At 40.5% G+C, this 23,705-nt stretch overlaps 1 protein-coding gene across 3 annotated transcripts in view; it reads left to right on the top strand.

Moving 5' to 3' along the window:
* Positions 1-8,665: 8,665 nt before the first annotated feature.
* SPIN1 (spindlin 1) overlaps positions 8,666-23,705 on the top strand; it is a 55,140-nt gene continuing 40,100 nt past the window's right edge. The window contains exons 1-2 of one of the 3 annotated variants that reach the window (XM_081943207.1): positions 8,666-8,990; positions 15,080-15,142. The gene's annotated coding sequence lies outside the window, so the exon portion shown is untranslated. The remainder of the gene's footprint in view (positions 8,991-15,079; positions 15,143-23,705) is intronic. The other 2 variants (XM_081943205.1, XM_081943206.1) reach the window with 2 other exon arrangements.

Raw genomic sequence — 23,705 nt, 5'->3', positions numbered from 1 at the left:
CCTTTCCCCTGATTGCACAGGTGTAGTCTTGCAGATAGGCGGAAATTCGATGGCTCCACCCCGAACGTCTTCAGTTCCATGGGGGTCGCTGAAGACGCAGGTTGTTCCGGCTCCTCATCCACTGGTGGGCTGTGCGGTTCCAGGCCGACTGGAGACTCCTCCATTGCTGGATGACTGGAATGTGCAGGTACGTCCTCCGACAAGAACGAGGTGGTTGTAGGTAGCTGAATAGATGGTGCAGGGGTGCACACTGGTCGGCAGGCAGCAGTGTTGGAGGGGCATGATTCATGTGGACTCTGCAAGCTCTGCAGTCTGTGTGATGGTTCTAGGATTCTGCTGCGACACCACAACTGGTCCACATGGTGCCGCTACTGATGACCGTCCTCTAACTAGACCCAATAAGTACATGGTACAGTTACCTAAACAATCTGCCCTGGAACCCATTTTGGGTCCCCAATACAATTTCTCGCAAATACCCCTTCCCCCAGTTTGAAAGTGCGGGTCTGGCCACTCGATTGAGGTGTGGTGTCTGATTGATAGGTGGGGTGTAAACGGTCGAGCAGTGTGCGAAGGCGCCTCCCCATTAGTATTTCAGCCAGGCTCTTCCCAGAGATCAGACAGGGTGTTGTGTGTTGCACCAACAAGTAGGTGTTAATCTTCTGTTCCCAGGTGCCAGAGACCATGCAACCTAATGCATCTTTAGCAGAATGCACAGCTCATTCCACCGGCCATTACTGGCTGGGTGATAAGGGGCAATTAGTGTGTGTCTGATACCTAAGGTGGCTAAAAATGATTGAAAGGCAGCAGAGGTCAGCTGAGGACCATTACTGGACACTATAGTGTCTGGAATTCCATGTGTTGCAAACATATGCTGAGCGCCTGAATAGTGCAGTCAGAGGTGGTAGTGCATGGGGCACAACTCTACCCAATGAGAGAAAGCATCCACTACTATGAGAAAGGAGCAGCCTTGGACTGGGCCAGCAAAATCTAAGTGGAGACGGGACCAAGGTCCCCTTGGCAGGTCCCATTCCCTTGCTGGAGCAACTGGAGGGGCTGGTCTAGACATCTGATATGGAGGGCACGACGCTACCCAGTCTTCAATGTCAACATCCAACTTGGGCCACCAAACGTAGCTGCGGCCTAATGTCTTCATTCTGGCTATGCTAAGGTGGCCTAAGTGGAGGTGCTGCAAAACGGGGTTGCGTAGGGAAGATGGCACCACCATTATGTTTCCCCACAAGAGGCAGTTCCTCAGTTCGGAGAGCTCCAGCCTTCTGCGATAGTACGGTAGGAATTCTTCAAAGTAAACTGTGACTGGGCCCAATCTAAAACTTTAGAAAGGACAGGGTCTTTAGTGGAATGCACGTCAATGTCAGTGGCAGAGAAAGACAGCTCTAGGTCATTGATTAAGTGAACTGCAGAGGCCGGAGAAGGATCTTGGACAATTATGGGAAGGGGACAGCGGCTTAATGCGTCCGCATGTCCCACATGCTTCCTCGGCCTGTATTCCATATAGTATGAATATGCCGCAAGGAATTCTATCCACCGCGACATTCACGGAGACAGAATAGTAGGAGTTGATTTATCCTCTGCCAAAATGCCAAGAAGAGGCTTATGGTCAGTCCGCAATAGGAAGTGGCAGCCGTAAAGGTAGTGATGAAATTGTTTGATTCCTGCTACAGCCGCCAACGCCCCCTTGTCCAACTGGCTATAATTTCTTTTGGCCTTGGACAAGGAGCGTGAAAAATAGGCAATAGAAGCCTTGCTGCCGTTTGGGCAATGATGGCTCAAAACAGCTCCTAGATCATAGGGAGAGGCCTTAGTGGCAAGGATCAGTGGCAGAGATTCGTTGTACTGTTATTAGTACAGCAGATTACATCAGGAGAGATTTGACAGCCGCGAACGCATGCGCTTCGCGGCTGCCCCATCTCCATGATGCAGAACTGTCAAGTAGTCGATGCAAAGGCTCCACAATGGAAGCCTTGTGGGGCTAAAATATAGCATAAAGGTTTAGAAGACCTTAGAATGCTTGCAGTTCTGCCTTATTAGAGGGAGCTGGTGTATTTTTTTTTTTAAAAAATAATTTTTATTGGTTTTTAAACATTTATAGGGAAAGGTAAGAAAGGTACATAGAAAATTTTGGCAGCTCCCGTGCCAGTGGTATAAATCCCCCCCAATCTCACAATTTTTACAATGTTAAAAATAACGTATAAAAGATAAGCATAGACAGAATCTTATTTTACATTATGTCAGCCATATGTTCAATCATCTCTTTCTTTGTCACTTTCTAGTATATCAACAATTACATGTACTTCAAATACATTTATTTTTGTGACCTGAGCCTTTTTGATATTGCTCCCTCCTCCCTGTCCCCAGATGGAGCCATAGCCCCCCCCCTTCATATCTTGCACATTACTGCCTTTTTCACCACACCCCTATTTTCATCCTCCAGGAGAGAACTATGTTTTTTAATGAAGGCTTCTGCCTCCTCTACTGTGTTAATTCTAATTCTATTTCCCTCCCAAAAAATCAACATTCCCTCTGGCAATAACCATCTAAACCATACTCCTTTATTGTATAATTTCTTTGATAAGGAGGAATACTTCCTCCTTTTTTCCCTTATTTTTTTCGGAATTTGCTTAAGGATGGTAATTTCTTTATCTTTATATTTTAATGGTCCCTCCCTTTGGGCCCCTAGCACTTCATCCCTTGTGGTCCTCCTAAGAAACTTGACATCATCCAAAACGTCCGTCACCTACAGGAACCCGAAGTGATCTCGGGAGCTGGTGTATTCTTAATGGCCTCTAGTTGGATTGAGCCGGGTGAATACCCAGAGCATCAATACAAAACCCTAGGAAATCTACAGCTGTCACTTGAAGTAACACTTAGACCTTTTCAATTTAAGTCTCTTGTCCCTGAAGCGCCGAAGGACGGCCTTAGCTTGTCTAACAATTCTTCACGACTATTTGCTACTATGAGCACGTCATCGAACTAGGGCAGAACACCTTGCAAACCATGGAGCAGCCGCTCCATGATACTCTGAAAAATTCCAGGTGCCATGCAGACTTCAAACTGGAATCTGCAGCATTGGAATTGGTGATGATCGTCTGAGCGTCAGCCATTGCATCGTCAACAGTCAACTGTTGATACGTTTGCACTAAGTCAAGTTTAGCAAAGAATTTTCCGCAGCCCAGAGTGTGCCGCAGATGCTGCACCACTGGAACCGGGTAAGGATGTGCCTGCAATGCTTGGTTAATTGTTGCTTGTAATCAGCGCAGATCCGATCCATCCGATTTGATAGGGATCACTATAGGGGTTTCCCATTGAGCAAAATCTATGGGCTCTAACATGCCCTGCTGTGATAGTTTGTCGATTTCTGCATCCATTTTAGATTGCAGAGCGAAAGGGAGTCTCCTAGCTTTTAGTCTGATAAGCATAACACTAGGGTCTAAGGTAAAAGCAATAGGTGAACCTGTATATTTACCCAGAGTATCGCTAAACACATCACTAAATTCTCTGGTGAGGGCATCGAATTTCCCGAGGCCATCATGGCATGGATTCCTGCGATAGAGAGGCCTAAAGCCTCAAACCAGTCTAACCCCAGTAGGGTTGCCCTCGGGCCAGCCACTACGACAATAGGAAAATAGCTCTTAAACTGGCTATGTTCCACAAAAAGAGATCCCTTTCCTACAAAGGGAATAGGGTTATTCTGGTAGTCTTTCAAAATGCAATTACACTGCGCTAATTGGCGCTTAGAGAATCAGTGTGATTATCCAGGTCGCGAGGTGGGTCTTTTCTTTCAGAAGCCCACCTTCGTCACCAATTTTAAGTACTGAATGGCTGAGGGAAAGAACGGAGCCCGAATGGTTGCAACAACTTTATTTAACACAACTATAGAACGGAAGAGAACTTCCCCCACCTGACAGCTCTTTTATATGCAAGCTGTCAGGATGGCAGCCAATAGAAAGCCTCCAATGTTCCAGCCAGTCTGCCAGAGCACCAGGACCAATAGCCTTACGTCTCCTTGATTGACAGTCTTGGTCGGAGGCATGAGGACTTAGCACTAAGCTCCCTGATTCTCACTAGCTCTGGTCCTTTCTGCTCTTAGTTTTTTGGCATGGCAAATTGGAACACTCAGTAGTTGAAATTGGATTTTCTGGGGCAACTTTCAATCTGAGGTACATCATGAATGGCAGAGCAAGTGCTGCATCTCCTTGACATAAAACACAAGGCATAAGGCAATGATTTGTGACAGTCTATGCCACTCAGCATTAAATTATTGTCCCATTAGCATCTTGTTGACATTTTCCAGTCTCCAACTCTTATCTCTTCTTACTTCCTGAGATGCGGCATTCCAGCATGTTTGGTTAATGGGCAATAAAAGAAGGTCAAAGAATATCAACAAAAGAACAGCAACTATAAACCTATTTGTTTCTCTAATAAAGCAGCTATTTCATGCAATCAAGATTAACAATCAAATTTGAAGATAACAAATTACTAATGTAAGTACAGCAGTACCATATTCTGTATCTAATAAATCCTGTGAATACAGCTGTTTTCTGTTATAGAAGGTATGGTAGCAATAATTCTTTTAACATTTCTGTCAATCGAAGTTACATGCCAGTACCAGGCAAAGGCAAGCAACAAGAAGGTAAAATGTTCAGGATGAAGTATATTTGGGGCATCCAAATTAAATGAAGGCCCAATATCAACAGAGTACTTGACTGTACTCCAAAATATGATTTTTAATAGGATCTCTCATCAAAAACAAGTGGTCTTTTAAAAGGTGGGATTAAAATATTTAATTAAATGCATAATTATATTACTATTCCATACTACAGGGGAAGTTGGTGATCTTTACTATTGTTTAATAATCTTTGAACATCGCCTTTGTCAGATTGTAAAAAGAAAATAACTTATCAAAAACTTTAACTCAGCCTGTGGGTAACAGATAACAATGCTAATGAGTAATAGAAAATGTAGTAATTTTTATCTTTTCTGTATCAAACCTACTGTTGGAAGAAATGTCCATCTGGGTTCAGTTCCAAGTGGAGAAAAAGACAATGGAAACATGGAGACTGTTTGGAAAGATGGTTTAATGGTGGACAGGATCACATGCCTTGGAGCTCCTGGGTGAAAAAGGGAAGAAATGCTGAAAGTCCCAGAGTTGTATGCCCTCTCTGGGCTTTGAACTTGCTGGGGCACAGGAAGAGTATCCTGACTGGTTGCTGTCAGAGGTCATAGCTAGCTTTGTAGGTTGTCTGTGTGCTAAGTTTGGTTGAAACTTGGTGGGTGGTGCAATGAAGGGCAATGAAATAGGGTAGATCTTTGTTATGTAGAACAGACTGGCCCAGACCTTAATGGCCCATTAACAAAGGGGGGGGGAGGGTGAGTTTCTGCCTTTCTGAGTTTCTACTTCTCTTTTTAGGGGAAATACTCTGCCCTTTTAATATTTCCTAAAATATTTCATTTTTCTAGGAGAGAGGTGGGTGCTAACTTCCTACACTGCTAATGTGGAGTGAGAGAAAAGACACAAACTGCTCAATATTGGTAGATAATTGGAGGATCCATTTGCTGGAAATTGGCAATTACCATCTACTTATTTGCTATCCAATAAAGTTTCTACAGGATAAAAGCTGGTTTACCCACAGCGAAACTAATAGAAGGCAATAAATTAAAAGGCCACATATATATGAAAATCTGCAAGCTAAGCAATAAAATGGCCACCGCTGTTGAAATCAGGTTACAGGCTAAACAATAAACTCTTCTCAGAATCCACTTGAAATGATTTCTTAAAGATGGGGGCATCTTGTGAATAAGTGTTACAATAATTACCTTATATTAGAGGTTTTACTATGAGCCTGCTACGTTTATTATTACACTTGCCTTAGTCTATGAAATACTTAATGCCATATTTAGAAAACATAATGAGACAATATTCAGAGTGATTCTTACTTATTTATTTACAACTATTATAAATTATTTGAGAGCAGAAATAACATTTCTTCTTTAATAAAAACTTGGCAATCGAGATCAATAGCAAAATGAAGCAAAATAAAGTAAAATATTTAAAACAGCAGTTAGTAAGTTTTGATACTACATACCAGTTTCTAATAGATAGATGGGTGGATGGATGGATGGATGGATGGGAGGGAGGGAGATCCCAGTGGTGGTAGAATCAGTCAGCCCTGTGACTCCTAAGCTGGGGAGTGGCTCCAACAGATCCCAAGAAAAACACTAGGGTTCTCTATCCTAAAGAGCGCAATATTAGGAACAGCTAAGATCCTGCAGATTTCACATACAATCATGGGCATACCTTTAAGGTGTTTAACCACAAAGATACTACAGTGGGCTGTGTAACTAAACTCTTGATTTGAGTTATTAACAGGGAAATTGACAATGTGGTTCCTACCTTAAGCAATTATCAATGAAACACACACACACACACAGTGTCTGGTTTAGGTGTTTGCCATTAGCTATTTTTTATCTGTTCTACAAATGCAGTTAGCTATAAACACATTTGTTTTAGGTCATTGTTCTTTAAAGTATGATAAAAGGACCACTGACGGTCCCCCAAGAATTCTCTGTTTTGCAAAATCAAAATTATTTGCAGCCTATGTTGAAAAATAATACAAAATTAAAACCCTATTAAAATAATGAGGTGTGGTAGTGGCAACCAATGTGTCAATTTTAATTGTTAATACAATAAATATTGGTAAGTATAACACAAACAAAAGCTTTTTAGAGGTCCTATACAAGTTTGCAAAATGAAAACAGGTCCTGGGATTAAAAAAAAAGTTTAAGAAGCACATTACATACTAGCATCCCTTTTCCTAGAAAGCTAGCAATAATAATAATGATTTAAACAATTGTCTTTCACAGTGATTTTCTGACAGATGGCCCCAAAAATAGAAACCGGAGGAAACCCAAATACTAAAATAAGAGCATTATAAAAGCATCATTTCATGTGATAAATTATTGACATACTTTAGATATGGCAGCATCTGCCACAAAGGTGTGTGTGTGTTAAAAAAGCAAGAGGATAGTTGCAGCCAATGGACTCTACTCCCACGGTTTTGTATGTGCATGCCACACTGACGCACATGCAAAACATTTAGTTGTGCTGCACCAGCTCCTGTATTGCATGCCTTGACTTCCTCTGCAGATACTGATGGATAAGAAGTCGATGATATGTGAGGCCTAGGGCAATTGCCAACTTCTTTGAAAAGCTCTGTGAATAAAGTGCAATTAATTTTCGAGAAACTGAATCAATTATGGAGCAGGAGCTAAATGAGATTTTTAAAGTTAACCAGGATTGACCAATTCACCACCAAGAAGGATTTTTTAAAAAACTACTCATCTTCACAGTCTTATCTACATTGTTTCCTTAGCAGTAGACAAAATAGTTTGCTATTGCCTTCTTCAATGATGTTTTAACTTCCCAGACTAACCAATTGCTTTGATATTCTGCGGAGTCTCTCATCCAAGGACTAAACTGGTCAATCCTGCTTAGTTTCCAAACCTAAATACAGCAAAGTTGGCCAGCTGCTGCCACCTGCTGAGAATAAACCCTTTATCTGTATTTTTGAAGCTGTAGCTTGTTACAAAAGTTACAATTTTGTTAGCCTTGAAAGGACTTTAAAAAAATAAAATAAGAGCCACTCCCCCCAAGCTTCTTCCCAACACCTGTTCACAATTATTGCCAAGTAATTTCAGTTGAAGGGTATGAAGGGATAATCTGCTTGGGTGTGAACAAGATTTACTTAGTGGGATTGGGATGGTCTGGTTCATGAATTTTAAATAACCCATATTCATTATTTCTCTGTTTTCATAGTAATTTACCTAAGCAACGTCTGTGTGCATCTTACAGGCTTTGTGTCCCAGATCTTTCAAAAGTTTAGCAACACAGAGAAGGACATCTTGACTAAGAAGAGTTTGGTTCTGTCCATCAAACAAAAAAGTAGCAGCTGCAAAGGGTTTGCTTTGCTGCCAAAAGTAATAGTCAAGCCTCGGACTGGGAAGAGCCCATTTTTGCCACATCTGTGAGCCAGAGCAGTTGGGTATTGATACTAGTTGCCACTTTACCTGCAACACTTTTCAGTCCCAAGGTAGGGAGTTGGAATAAATTCTTAAACGTCTGAGGTTAATACTGATGGTACACAGAGTGCTTCCATCAGCCCCTCAAACGCCAACTTTTGCATACCTCATTCATTTCTTCCCAAGAGGCTTTCCCATCTGTGCTATAACAGTGCTGAAAACGCGGGAGCCTGCAGAAATCACGATGTACTTCAGCTTTCTACGGGGAATCCAAGGTACCACAGAAACGCAGGTACCTCGGATTGGGCTAACACTGATTTTTCCCCCCTCCTTCGCTGCCTGAAATAAGACCTAGAAGAAGGGACGCCAACACGAAGTTAGCCGCGTGGGTCGCTCCGGCGGGTGCCAGAGGACCCGGCTCCCACAAGAGCACCCCCAGCGCCGCGGATGCCGTCCAAAGCCGGCAAGCTTCTCCCACCACAGCCGGCCGAGCGTTGGGCTTCCCGGATCGGGGAGTAGGCGGGAGGTGAGCGAGCTCGAGGCGCTTCTCTCCTGTCGCAGTTCAAGGGAGGCAGTGCGCCTGCGCGCCGCAAAAAACGGAGGAGGGCGGGGCCGCGTGTTTGGAGCGGCTCATTATTTGGCAGGAAGGTGCGGAGGCCTCTCTCCTGGCAGCGGCTCCAGCGCAGGCAGAGGGGAGGCTCCCAATGTGGCAAGAGAGAGGAGGGCTAAACAGCGGCGGAGAAGGAGGGGGCCAAGCGAGACAAGGGGAGCCGCCGCAGCAGCAGCCGCCGCCGCCGAGGAGCTGAGCGGCCTGGACGGGCGAACGGGGGTGGCGAAGCTTCTGCAGCTCTGGCCCCACCGCCTACGCCACCCCCCCGCCGGGCACCTCACGCCTGCCCGGGCGAAGGCGGAGGCGGCGGAGGAAGCCGCCAAGGACGAGACTCCGGCAGCAGGTGAGGGGAGAAGGCGAGCGCGGAGGAGAAGGGAGGGGGGAAGCGGGAGTTGCCGCGCCGCCCTTGGCTCGGCCAGTCAGTACCAGCCACAACCGGAGGGAGTCGCTGTGGGGGAGGCGCCGCTCCCCTCCTTTCCCCTCTCCTGGGGCTGGAGTTAATTTATTATTCATTCGCGACGGCTCTCCGCTGCCGCTCCTCCTCCCCTCCGCTTCTCCCTCGCCCCCCTCCCTTCCGGAAGCTGTCCTCCCCCCCCCAAGAAAGCGGGAGCGGAGCCAGAGGGGAGCCGTGGGCGACCTGGCGGGGGAGCGGAGCAGACCCTCCGCCGCCCCCTCCCTTCGCGCGGCGGCTCTAATTGCTCCTCCTCTGGGGGAGGCGCCAGCGCTGCCTTCGGTGGTTCCTCCCTGCTATTGTGTGCCATACGGGGGCCCTCGAGGGGCGCCCGGATTCCCCGCTTCTTGTGCCCCCCCTCACAGAAGAGCCGTGGGAATTGTCTCCCTCTTGCCCGCGGGAGGGTGGGAGGAAGGGGAGTGGGCAGACGGTGCCTCGGGCGGGCGGGACGTGGGGGAGGAGGAGAACTGTTGGTGGTAGTGCCCGAGAGAGTGGGCTTCCTTCCACCCACCCACCCCTTTCCCTTTCCCACTCCCCGAGCAAGGGAGCAGAATCGCCGTGTCAGGAAGCAAGCAGGCATTTCCACAGTTCCCTGACGCTGCGGCTGTCGTATGTGTGTGTGTGAGTGTGTGTCTTGTCAGGCTTTGCCGAGTTCCTTTGTCTGCTGCTTGCTGGCTTGCCCGTCTCTCCTCCCTTCGCTCTTCTCTTTCTCCCTTCCTGGTGGCTCTTCCTCTCCCCCCCCCCTTTCTTCCCCTCCCTTCTTTTTCCTTCACAGACTCCATGAGCTGCCGCAGCTGCAGGTTTGTAAATACTGGGGATGGACAGGCACATACATGCTTATGCACACACAAGCAAAAACATGGCTGACACGGCTCCCCTCCTCCTCCTCCTCCCCCCCATCCCCCCATCTGCATCTTAGTCTTTGTATTCTTTGCTTTTATCTTCTCCCCCCCCTCCACTGTCAAAGGGAAAGGATAGCTGCTTGTTCTCTCTTTCTCCCTCCCCCCCTATTTTTGTGTGGTTGCTTATCGGGCATATAAGGATTTTTCCACTGAAGCTTTCCCCCCCCTCCCCTTGGTGTAAAAGTATGATGAACTGGAAGCCCCATCAGATTCTGGGAGCTTAAGAGAGGCCTGGGGGAGGGGTGAGTGGGGCGACCTCTGCCGAGAAACTGGACTGGAATGTGTGTATCTGTTTTCCTAGGTATGGGGGAAGGGAGGCCAATGCACCAAAATGGTAGTGATGGTTAAATGGGTGTTATGTTAGCAAAAATGCTCAGGGCTATTCCATTTCTTGCAGGTGGGAGGGATAGGCCTCATTATCTTCTAAAAGACAACTAGCATAAAGCATTTTGTTAAAACAAGCTATGATTTTTTTTTTATTCCCCTCTTAATAGTGTAGGTGTTAATGTCTTAGCTAAGCCCTTGTGTAAAACAAAACTTCGAACTGCCACTACAGTAGTTACTTCTAAAATAATTTACGACCCTTGTAGCTCTGGCCTGAAATTGGGGCCTGTAACAAAGAATTGTGCCAGATCCACATATCTAAGCTTCTTAGTTCTGTGTTGGATACAGTAGGGAAACTTTTTATCAAAACTGTTTTGCCCCTTCCCTCAAGTCAAAACCTTGGGCAGATAACAGCACCCCCTTCTGGCTTACACAAAACATCATAGAACAGATTTGAGCCAAATGTTTTTTTAAAAAATATTCTGCCTCTCCCCTTCTTCCCACCCCTGTACTTAGTCAACTTTCTTTTTTGGGGGGGGGGGGGGAATAATGAAATGACCTTGAGTATAATCGCTGTTTAGTTTTAAAGGATGACTGCAGGGATTCATTTTGTTCTTCCCGTGGGAAATTGTGACTGATAAAAAACCCTATTTCGTTGTATTTGTATGGATCTTTCACAATCTGTACTGTAATAGGATTTTATCCCTTTATTTTATTCTATTTTGCATAAATGATTTATAAGATGAATATTTTTAAATAAAAAGACTATAACCATTAGGAACTTACTCTGTTTTATCTATTGATTGATAAATTAAAAATTGGGAAATAACTTTGTGGGACTTTTTAACTATTTTAGGAATTTTAAGATTTTGGATTAATTATGTTACTTAAGTGATATATTTTTAAATAAGGAGCTTAAGAATTCATATCATTTTATAAAATATTTTCATAGTAGTATGATAAAATATTTCAAAGTGGGCAGACACTGTATAATGATCTAAAATGAAATAGGGCCTTAACTTTTTCCCCTTTTCTCCTCATCTTAAGTATTTTTGATGGAGCCATCAATTGTGAAGATCACAACTGTATTGTGCTCCATTTTTTTTTTGGAAGATTGTTTATCATATTTCCTTTAATCCTCTTCTATCTTCTAAAATTATAGAGTTAGAACAAAGTCTGTAAAATAAAATCTCATTGTAAACATGTGAATCTGCAGATGAAGAAAAACAGAATTTCATCTAACATGGTTGTAGTGATACAACATGATTTGCAATTTCTAATTTGATTTAAGGAGTACTCTGTAATGGACTGCTTTCTGTTTCTGTAAAGATTGTATCTTTTAAGAAGCTGTGACTTATGGCTTGATTATATAAATATTTACTATTTATGAGTTAAGGGAGACAGCAGAAGAATAGATTTAAAATTATAAAGCTTAGGTGGGTGGGTGCTGTTTCTTCAGCAAGTGGGCTCAATTAAGAACCAAGCTGAAGTATTTGTTCAGTAACTATTCTGATATTTTTAGTGACATTTAGATCATTTTAAGAAATGAGACTAATTAGCAGCTTGCATTCTTTCTTTTTGTAAATTTTGTTAGTGACTATATTCTTGTCTAGCGATTCTGAGGTGCTGTTTAGAAGTTGCATTTGGCCAAATAATACAAACAAAGGTGAATATGAACATGAAGCAATTAAGAGTACTTGTTGGGCTGGTTGGGAGTGCAGTTTTAAACTATTTTGGTCCTACAGGTTCTGTTAAAACTACCTTTTAGGTATCACTGTGCATAAATTCCCCCTACCATCTTAAGTCACCATTTTACTTTAGCATTTTGTCACCATTTTACCATTATAAGTTAGCGCAATAATTTCTTTGTCCTGTTTCTATTAACTATATTATTTCATAAATTAATGAAATAATTTCCAAGATTTACAGTATTTAATATAATCCTAAGGCAAGTTTAAACCTCTGCAATGGAATACTCTTTCCTGTTCTGCTGTCTGACTGTACCCTAAAATGACCAGAAATGTACCTACTATATATCTACCAATCTATACTTGCTCACTGGAATCCTTTTGCCCAATGGGGCTTACAGGGCAGAGCCAGGAGTGGCATAATACTAGGAGGAGCCATTTCTTGGAAAGACATATTGAGGGAACAGACACATTTGCTTACGAAAAAAAATTGATTCACATATTTTAAAGGAGCAGGTATCAATCACCACAAAGCCACAACAGCCTACCATTCACATTGCTATGCTCTGATAGTAACATTGTTTGTTAATTGAGATTGTTTCAATCATGAGCCAACATTGTTTTCACTAGGCCTCAAAATTATCCAAATGAGTAAATGGTTTCCTTGGAAAAAGTAGTTGGCATGGCAAATATTTTTGTTTCCTATGAATGATTTGAAACCAGTTCTGGGATATTTCATACTTATATAATTTATATACAACTTATTGTAAGCAGTAAAAGATTTAATCTCTTCTTGAACAGAAGAATGCACTTTTAAGACTCTTTTGAGATTAGTTTAGTGCTTTATTCATGACGCTTCAGGCAGTGTTTTTAACTGTGCTTATTATTGCTTTGGTCTATATTGCTGTCATAATTTACTGCTACCTTATTTTCACACTTATCCTTATTCGCATGCTAGACAAAACTAGCTTTAAAGAATGTTAAACAAAGCCTTGAGTGAGTTGAAACATATTACAGTACCTTTTGTTCTCAGTCCATCCTGATAAGTTGCTAGCAACATTGCAATTGTCAGATTTCATGGCTCCCAGTAAAAGGTATCTCAGTCACCCTCAATAAGTTCACCTCTTGGGTGTTTTTTTCCCCCTCAGTGAGATGATGGGGATAGGGTATAATCAGAGATATGGGAAGATGAGACATTCAGTCTTTTGACAAAGAGAACACAACACAATTTCTAAATCTTGTGTATAGAGCAGAGGTTCACTACACCCCTGAAATCAGGTGTAAAGAACTGTGAGAATAACCTTGGGCGATAGAAGGAATAGCTACAATCTAGGCAACAGTCTGATAAGAGAAATCTGAGTCCAAAGGAGGGATGATGATGGGGAAAGTGGAGGGGGGGGGACTCTTGGATTTGCAATGTTTTGTTACTGTAACCTTAAAGTAAATGTAGTATTGATACTCAAAGCTTTGGTTTGTTTTCTGAACTACCTCAACAGGGCTGATACCAATCAACAAACACTTCTAAGAGACATTTTTAAATTTCGGTAGCACACACTTTCTCCTTTTTAATAAAACCTAATTCTTGAAAAGATACAGGTAGTTCTCAATTCACCACAGTTCATTTAGTGATCATTCAAAGTTACAATGGCACTGAAAAAAGTGGTGACAATTTTTCACAGTTACAACTTTTGCAGCATCCCCATGATCATGTGATCAAAATTCAGATTCCTGATAACTGGTTTATATTTATGACCATTGCAGTGTCCCGGGGTCATGTGGATTACCTTTTGCAACCTCCTGACAAGCAAAGCCAGAGTCACTTAACAACCAGGTTACTAACTTATCAACTGCAGTGATTCACTTAACAACTGAGGCAAGAATTGTCATAAAATGGGGCAAAACTCACTTAAATTCTCATTTAAGAACAGAAATTTTGGGCTCAGTTATGGTCGTAAGTTGAAGATTACCTGTAATTGTGTCACTGGGTAATGAAAAAAAGTGAGAACTATTTACAGACATGGTCAAAATCACTACTGTTTGTCTAGAAGGGAAGAGTGAACCTCTAGACTCCAAGGAGAATTGCCTCTCTATTAATATAGGATTATCAGACTTCTTTTTTCTAGAAAACCATAAAACCCCAGAATCCCCCTTCCTGTTCCATGCATATTTAGATCCTTTTACGCTAAGTTGCTGTTTGAAAGAAGGATGGTAAAATCTAAAAAGTCCTTTACCTAGCTAGGTCAAGTGCTTGACCTGTTGAAAAGTAGATGAAAAAGTTGTTCTTCCACAATATCACAATTGTTTAGTTTTAAAATAATGATGGGAGACGGGCTCTGCCAGACTCCCGCAGCCGATCCTTCTTCTTTAGGGGTCAGCGGATGATCGGCAGCCCGGCAGAACAGCGCGCAGAGCCCGTCTCCCCGGGGCTCCGCACGGCTCCGCACGCTGCTCTGCCGGATTCCCGCAGCCGATCCTTCTTCTTGCTGCAACCTGGACAGCGCTACTCCCACCTCCCCATTGTCCGAGTTGCAGCAAGTGAAGTGCCACGGGCGGCAGGGAAAACGAGGCTTCTTTGCCAGCCTCCCAGCTGGCAAAACAGAAATTTTTGCCAACTGGAAGGTACGTATGTGTGTGTGAGGGGGGGGGAGTGAGAAAGAAAGAGTAAGAGAGAAAGGAAGGAAGGGAGAGAGAGAGACAAAGATAGAAAGAGAAAGAAAGAATGTTGGAGAGAGAGAAAAGGTCTTTGCTCCCTCTCTCTTGCAGCAAGCCCCGATGCAAAAAAACACCAAGGACTTGCGAGTGAGTGATAGGGGCGGAGCTTCCGGGTTCATTGACCAACCGGCAGAAACCCACCACTGCCCAGGTGGCTACATTTGGCCTATAAGACGCACCCAGATTTTCACCCTCTTTTTTGGAGTAAAAAAGTGCGTCTTATAGGGCGAAAAATACGGTATATTCTAAACATCAGGGGCATCAGGTTGACATATTTGATTAGATGAGTTGATTGATCCAATGGCATTCACATATAATAGCATTGGGATTAAACTATAAATATTTTCATTTGTAGGTCAAAAAAGGGAAGCAAATCCCAGGCTGTCCATCTAATGGAGGTCAATAAGTGTTTTTTTAAGTAAGTAAAATACTATTATTCATAATTTTCTTAGCTAAGGTGTGATGCTCTGTGGTGGTTCTGCTTTGACTGTATGCATAAGGAAAACCAGTCTAAAGATAATATGAAATTCTGGTACTCTGGTTGAAAAGCCATATATAAGATTTAAGTGATACTCCTAATACCTGGTGTCATCCTATACATTCAGATTCATAAATCAAAGTTTGACGCACTTACTCAAAGTACATGATCAATGCTAATAGTTATCTCCTTAATGTGAATTCTGGTAAGGAAATATTCCTCCGAGCAGAAATAAGTAGATAGAAAGAAAGTCTCGTTTTGCCAAATTCTTTTTCTATAACAATGTTGCCAGTTTGTGCCTTCAGTGTGAGTCATGGTTGACTGTAGGCATCTCTGCATATGAGTGAAATGACAGACCACTGTGAAGAAAAAAAGACTGGCAAATAGATTTGACTTTAAAAACCTCAAGGGATTCGCCATGAGTACTCTGCACGGCAGCTCCTAGTGAGGAGACCCTAAAACAATGGTGGATTTGAGCACAAGTTTCCAAGGGAGACCTGATCTTTGCTTTCAGCAGTAGCGGCAAAGCTTTTCATAAGGACATTAAACTAGATACTTTCTAATCACATTTAAAAATGCTCAATTTAAACATTAGAGATTTTCAAAATAGAAGTTTAATTTGATACCTTTTGAATTTTACGTTCTTTGGATTTATAATTTTTAAATAGAAAGAATTTAAAATAAGGTATAGTCAATAATAAAAAAGAATTTTGATTTAAGAATTGCATATATTGGACAGGTATTTGGATTATTGGTTGTTTTTGCTTTAGGTCTTGAAAAACAAGTATAGAATTAAATAATATAGTTATGGGAATTGTCTAAAATGAAAATAAACTTGAGTCTTAGGAACTGAATCTTGATGAAAGTTGGAAATAGACAATAGAAGAAACTAAAGAATTAGGCAGAAAAATGTTAAAATAGTTAAGTCAGCTATAACTTTTTTCTTATCGTAAAAAAAAAGTTTTGTCAGAGTGCGCGCAGTGTGACTATTTTGAGACAACCCAGGAGCAAAATATAGTAAACAGAGGTTTGTCTTTCAAATAGTGGTTCATCTACAAGGAATATATACATACACGTACTAGGCAAAGTCAGGCAATCAATCATCAACTATAGCAGCGATGGCAAACCTTTTTTGGCTCGCGTGCCACAAGTGGGGGGAGTGCAGGGGGGTCATGTGCGGGCGTGCCACACCCATAATGCAATTCGTGACCCCCCCAGTGCGCATGCACGCACCACAGGCGCTCCCCCCCCCATTTTTACATGCTTTTTTCGCCCTCCCCAGGCTCCAGAGGCTTCATAGGAGCCTGGGAAGGGCAAAAAGAGCCTCCCCCGCCCCCCCCCGAGGCTTCAGGGACCATCAGGAGGCTTCCCTGACGCCTTCGGAACGCTCAAAATGACCCTCCAAGCAAAACCGGAGGGCCTCCGGGGAGGCGGGGGAGGCTCTTTTCGCCCTCCCCAGGCTCTTATAAAGCCTCTGGAGCCTGGGGAGGGCGAAAAATGGCTTTAAAAAAGGGTGAACTCAGCTGGCCAGCTGACAGAGCAGCGCCTCACGTGCCCTGACAAATGGCTTGCGTGCCACCTGTGGCACGCGTGCCACAGGTTCGCCATCACTGAACTATAGCATGGAAGCACACACAGAGAAACAGATACACACTCACAGGGCCTCTTATATTACAGCGTCTTAAAGCAGTGGCAGTCAAATAACCCTGCTGACTCACTCCTGTTCTTATATCATTGTAGCAGCTGGTTAGCTCTTAAAAGTATTTCCCTGACAAGTTTTTTGATACATGGACTGAACTATTAATAATTAATGTCTCAGAATGGATGTACATTTTAATGGATACATTTTGAAGATGGTGAGAAAATTTTGAAAAAACAATTTACCTGACATAGACGTTATAGAGTCTGAAGGCATAGAAAACAACAAAATTACCAAAACAATATATAAACACAAAGGATTTGGAGATGAAATAGCTGGAATAAGAAATCCTAGAGATGGCTCCTTATGGGATTTACAAAGTAGGCTGGTGAAAGTTTCAAAATCTTTTAAATGCTAGAGTAGTGAAGGATCAAATCCTGTGATGCCATAAGAATTATTTAAAGGTCCAAGTTGTGCAGAACAAAAAGGAATATAAAGGTAGGCTATTTGACCAAGGACAAAATATTTGATATTTCTTGTAACAGCTAATGGACTTTTTGCTGAACTAGGAAGAAAGGATGATTATTTTTGGTTTGCATATAGATAAAAGACTATGAAAAGAAAAAGGAGTATTTTTTTGTTGTAATTTTACAAATGTGCTAAAAGTACTGTATATTAGCTTATGCTCAGCGTGATGAAGGTTGAAAGCCAGTTCTTTATTGTCAGAGTAATGACGATTCAATAGCTGACTAGCTGCTGTAATGTTGTAATACTGTAATGCTGTAATGATGATGCAATGGTAGCAATGATTCAGCAGGGTTATTTGACCTCTTTGAGAGGCTGTAATTTAAGAAGGCCTGTGAGGGTGTATGTCTCTCTCTCCATGTGTGCTTCCATGCTATAGTTGATGATTTTTTGCCTGACTTTGCCTAATACATGTATGTATATATTCCTTGTAGATAAATCACTATTTGAATAGTGATTATTGTATTTGCACATGGGTTGTCACAAAATAGTCACACTGTGTACACACTGACATTTATTAATGTCTTTGTTGCATTATTATTTTTTTACAGGTGGTCCCCAGGTTAAGAATGTCCAACTTACTGAGAACTTGTAATTATGAACAGGCTGCCTATTACTAAAAACAAAACTGTTCTTCCTCGAGCTGATGAACTGCTGAAAATGTGCAGTGTTTTCATGAACTGCTGAAGTAGTGTGATTTTAATACACAGTCCATTTTCAGCAATTCATGAAAGGAAGATAATTCTATCTGCCATTTTTAGTAATACTTAGTCTGTTCATGAGTTCCAACTTAACATACAAATTCAATTTAAAGACTGACAGGTGTGGAACTTTTTCTTAACCCAAGGACTGTCTATATTTTTTCTTCTAGGTTTTTTCTCTTTTTTTCTGCATCTTCTGAATTTTAATTGTTCTTTTTTTCTTCTAGTTTAGTTTGTATTTATTTTTACTACATTTCTTAAAAATCTCAATAAAATTATTAACAAAAAAAGCCACACCGCTTGCCAGTGTGATATAATGGTGAAGTTGCTAGGTTCACACTGAGGAGACCGTCAACCACAGAGGTTCAATGCATTACCTGGCACCAGGTACTTTGACTCAACCCAATCTATCTCACAGGGAAGTTGTGAGGAAAATAGGGAAAAAATATACACACAGCCTTGAACTCAAATGAAAACAAATTTAACAAATACTGTTTTGGATTTTCAAAATTTTCTGCATGAAACTTTAGAAGTTTGAGAAAATCAATAAATCTAACTTCCTTTTCTAATTCCAATATTGTGAGACAAATTCATTACTACATTATGCGTTAGGGAGGGAGGAAGTTTGAGAGATTGGGAATCTCACAATTAATGCAGTGGGCATTGAGGATGTTTGATTGCTATAGATGGATGTAAAAGAAAGTACCAGATGGGAGAGTAAAATCAACTGTGTTGTTCCAGAGGACTTGACTAACTCACTGAAATAAACTTTCTCCACAACAGGGAACAGAACTCTTGAGCCTGAAAGTTTGAAATTACTCTTCATCTTTCTGTATGGGCAAAGAGACTTGACACTAGTCATTTCTGGCTTTGATAGGCCTGCTGGTCACATGCATGCATGTCATTGAAATAAGAATGCATAACTTACATGCATGAGTGGGTGAATGAAGTAAGCAGTTAGTTCAGTACACACAGAGCAATACCTTTCTCCTAGATAAAAGCTGGGTGATGGTGATATTTGCCAGCAATAGTATTTACATATGTGATTCACACATGAGTTCTATTCAGCTACAAACTCTTGGGAAATTTGTAAAGTAATTTGGTGTTAATTTTGCCCCTTGGGCAGACCACATAAAACCAGTTTGTTTTCAACTATAACAACATTAACACATTCATATTTGATCCAATCTTCCTTTGTTATTCATTTTTCATTTCTCATTTTTGGCCTTTATCCCAAACTCCCAAATTAGGAACTAAGTGTAAATGTTACATGCATTTATTCAATGTTGATATTCTCAAGATATGTGGTATCAAATTGACTTTATTGATTACAACTATAAATATAGCTGCTCAGAGTTGCCTCGAACTGTGAGATGAGCAGCATATAAATTTAATAAATAAATGATAATATTCTTGAAATGTGTTTGAATATTAGTAGCTTGGGTAGGTAGTTAGGCTATTGGTTTGAGCTGCGAGCTTCGCAATTTGGTTCCAAACGTTTCATCACCATTTAAGGAGACATCATCAGTGCCTTTTGAATTGTGCTCGTCTGTCAGAACACAAGTTTTCAACCTCCTTATGAGTTGCAAATTAATCTGAATGTTGTTTGTTTGGATAGTTCTGACAGCCAAGCACAATTTAAAAGGCACTGACAATGTCTCCTCAAATGATCATGAAACATTTGCAACCAAATTGCCAAGCTCACAGCTCAAACCAACAGCCTAAGATAATAATCTTATTCTAAACATTATAAAACTCAGTTTATAAAATTAAACTTCACATTTCAAATTATGCATTCCTGGCAAAGGAGCTCACAAAACCAGTTCACGAAACTGGTTGAATTTAATCCCGCTAATCAAGGGAAGGGATGCTTCTGAAAGGTATGTTTAGGCAATAATTCATTTAAAATATATTTGCCCAAAAGTGCATAGTCATAGAATATGTACTGATAAGGGTGTTTCTGAGTGTACCCCATCCCCCTTTGTTAACACACATATATGCAGTGGCCATGTTGTTGTCAATTTAAAAATAGTAATAGTTATGATTAGCATTATACATGCACAAGAAAAATGATCCTCTTTCTGGTGAGCAGAACCTGTTTCTGAAAAAGAATATTGGAAGGTTCTGTTTTCCATTCGGTTAACTGCCATCACAGTTAACACAGAGGTACACATATATTCTGTTTTGAAATTAGAAATAATGATGTGCAAAAAAGACTGGGTAAGAGATTAAAATTATGTTAGTTGGATAAAAGGTAATCTAGCATGTATATCTGTATGATTTTTATAAAACTAAAAATCTAACAAACATCTAGAGATCAGAAGGAAGTTGGAAAGGATGCTATGTTAAAGACAGCACAAGGACAAGAAAATATCTTCACCACAGACAAGTATGGAAGGATTATATGTTATATGTATCTTAACCAACAAGTCTTTGGGCAGCCAAATATCAAATATCTACAAAAATAGAACTTTTATAGAACCAAATCAAAATGTCCCAAGAGAAACAGAAAATGGATGTAGGAAAACTACAAAAAAGTAAAGGATGAAATCTTAACTAGGACAGAAGAAAGCCAAGAGCAAAGGACTAAGAACAGGAAATAAAGTTCTATAATATCAAATGAGGCCCAAATTGAATCCTGATATATTATTAAATATTTCCAAAAGAAATCAAATTTCTGTAAATCTGGATTTTATTCTATGATTAATAACTTGAATTATTAGCAGGTAGTATTTTGTTTTCTATAAAATTACCAAAGAATAAACAAAACAGAAATTGCTATACAAGTAGTCCTCGACTTACGACCATAATTGAGCCCACAATTTCAGTCATAACTTGTGACAGTGATAAAGCGGTCATCATGTGACCAGACTCAATTTTACAACCACTGATTTTTGTGGTGGTTGTTAAGAAAACACCACAGTCGTTAAACAAACCCATTGTTAGGGGACATTTCTGCCAGAAACTGGAGTAAATGCCAGTTTCTGGCAAAAATGTTGTAAATTGAACTTGTGGGACATGGGAATGGCTGCAAATGCAGGCAGACTGCCAAGTGCCCAAAATGCAGTCATGGGGGGGGGGGGGGCACATCTGTCAGAACTTTGAATCTGGATCATAAGTAGCTTTTATGGAGTCCATCGTAACTTCAAATAGTTACTAAATGACTGGTCATAAGTCAAGGATTATACTGTACTATATACTGATTCATTTTTTTTTCTTTTGACGAGTGCAGCATTGCCTAGAACTAAAATCAAATAACAGACAGCTATCATGGTAAATGTTACTATCTTATTTTACTTAAATGTATTGTAATTTCCTATCTGGTGTCCTTTTAAAGTCTGCTTATGTGGTTCATCCTCTGTATACCAGTATTCTCAGATGTTCTGTCTTTAAAATAACTAATTTGCCTAAAGACTCATTAAAGATTTATTTCTAGAATATTTCAGTGCTGAACTAATATATACATCTTTGGCAAAATTGTCAAACTTTGAAATGTAATTAACAATAGGTTAAGTATAGGCATTCTGCATGTGAAATTAAATTCAATATGTGAAATGAAGAGATTTTCCCTGATAGAGGAATGCTTCAGTTTTGTTATCTGAATAGCAATCTAACCTAAGATTGTTATCTAAAATTATTACAATAAATATTTTCCAAAATGTACATCTACCTCTTTCCTTTAGCATATAAGATAGAATAATGAATTAGTGAGAGTTGAATTAGGTTTTTTGTTTCCATATATGCTCATTTGGTTTTTCTTGCTTCAAAATCACTCTTCCTTATCTTTTTTTTTAGGAAAGTTCATGTAAAACTGAACCATTGTGGTTCTAACAAGTCAATTTAGAAACCCTTGTGGCAATAATAAGATTTATTGTTTATTTTTGTAACTGTTCAGTCATGTCCAGCTCTTGACAAATTAATACATGCTACCCTGTCAAGCACAGCTTTCAGTTGTTGGATGTTCATCTTTGTATCAGTTTTGATGTTACCAAGATGTCGTCTTTGCTTGCTTCTTTTTCTTTTCTTGTTCCACTAGCCATTCCTAGCAACAATTCATGCATGAATTGGCATGCATAACATGGCCAAAGTAAATCAGATGTACTCTTGTGATTTTGGCTTCTAGTGAAGTAATTGGTTTTATACAATTCAGCACAATCATATATCATTATAGGGAAGATTATTGCCCTAACTACCTTGCTTTCTGTATTTATATCAATATTTCTTCTTTTCCAGATCGTATTCATATTAACCATTGCAGTGTGGCCTTAGGTTATCCTGCATTTGATTTCAGGAGTAGAACTGCCATCATGAACAGTTTTTGATTTAAGGAAGTTAACTTCTCGAACCAATTCAGTTTTTTCCTTGTTCATTTTAAATATCTCAGGTCTGCAGCTATTGTCATTATCTTTGTTTTCCCAACGTTAAGACTCAATCCTACTTTTTCACTTTCATCCTTGATTTTCCAGAACATTTTTTCCATTATTTTCAGCCAATGGTATTATATGATCTGTGTACCTCATATTATTTATTGTTCTTCCCACAGACTTCACTCAAACATCAGGCAGTTCCAGATCTAACTTCTGCATGATCACTTCAGCATACAGATTGAACAAAATTGGTGATAAATACATCCTGTCTAATTCCCCTACTGATCCTAAAAATCAGCTTTATATATTTGTTTAAATTCTGTTTTGCTAGATATAATACAATTCATAGGTAATAGATCCTTAGCAGTATCTCAGCCACTTCTGGGATTCAGTAAAAGGTCTCGTAGATCTTAATGAGCAGATAGGAAATACATTAGATAGTATAGATTATATAGTGATAATTTGGAAGTTAGAAATAATATCTTTTTAAAAATAAAGTATGTATTTATAGTCTTTAGTCCAATCTTTTTATAGATTAGAAATCAATTGTGAACATTAATAATTGAGAATATATCAAATATGAATTATTTCAGAAGATACATTTGGCTACATTGGCTACATGAAGTCAAGAAAATAAATCTTACCAAGAGTAACAACAGAGAAAATATCTGATGCCTAGTTTCAATGAAGGTAAACAAAGTCATAACCAAAAGCCACCATGGGTTTTTCAAAAACATGCCACGTAAATCTTATTGCATTCTTTTACGAAGTGATAAAGTGGACCAGAGAAATGCTGTAGATATAGTTTACTTGGACTTAAAGCATTTGATAAGGTAGACCATAACCTACTACTTAAAGCATTTGATAAGGTAGACCATAACCTACTACTTAAAGCATTTGATAAGGTAGACCATAACCTACTACTAGATAAAGTAGAAGAATGTGGGTTAGACAACATCGCCACCTGATGGATTCGTAACTGGCTGACCAACCGCACTCAATGTGTAGTCCTCAATAGAACTGCATCTACATGGAGGCAAGTATGCAGTGGAGTACCCCAAGGCTCTGTTTTATGCCCAGTATTCTTCAACATCTTCATCAATGATTTGGTGAGGGGATAGATAGGGAACTCATCAAATTTGCAGATGACACCAAGGTGGCAGTAATAACCAACACTCCAGAAGATAGGCTTAAGATACAGAAGGACCTTGACAGACTTGAACACTCGATGCTATCTAACAAAATGAAATTCAGTGATTAAAAAAGTAAAG

This window comes from Natrix helvetica (genome assembly GCF_964273705.1).
Source record: "Natrix helvetica genome assembly, chromosome: 2".
NCBI classification, from domain to species: Eukaryota; Metazoa; Chordata; class Lepidosauria; order Squamata; family Natricidae; genus Natrix; species Natrix helvetica.
Note: the sequence above shows the minus strand (reverse complement) of the source record. Positions and strands in the feature narration are given on the sequence as shown.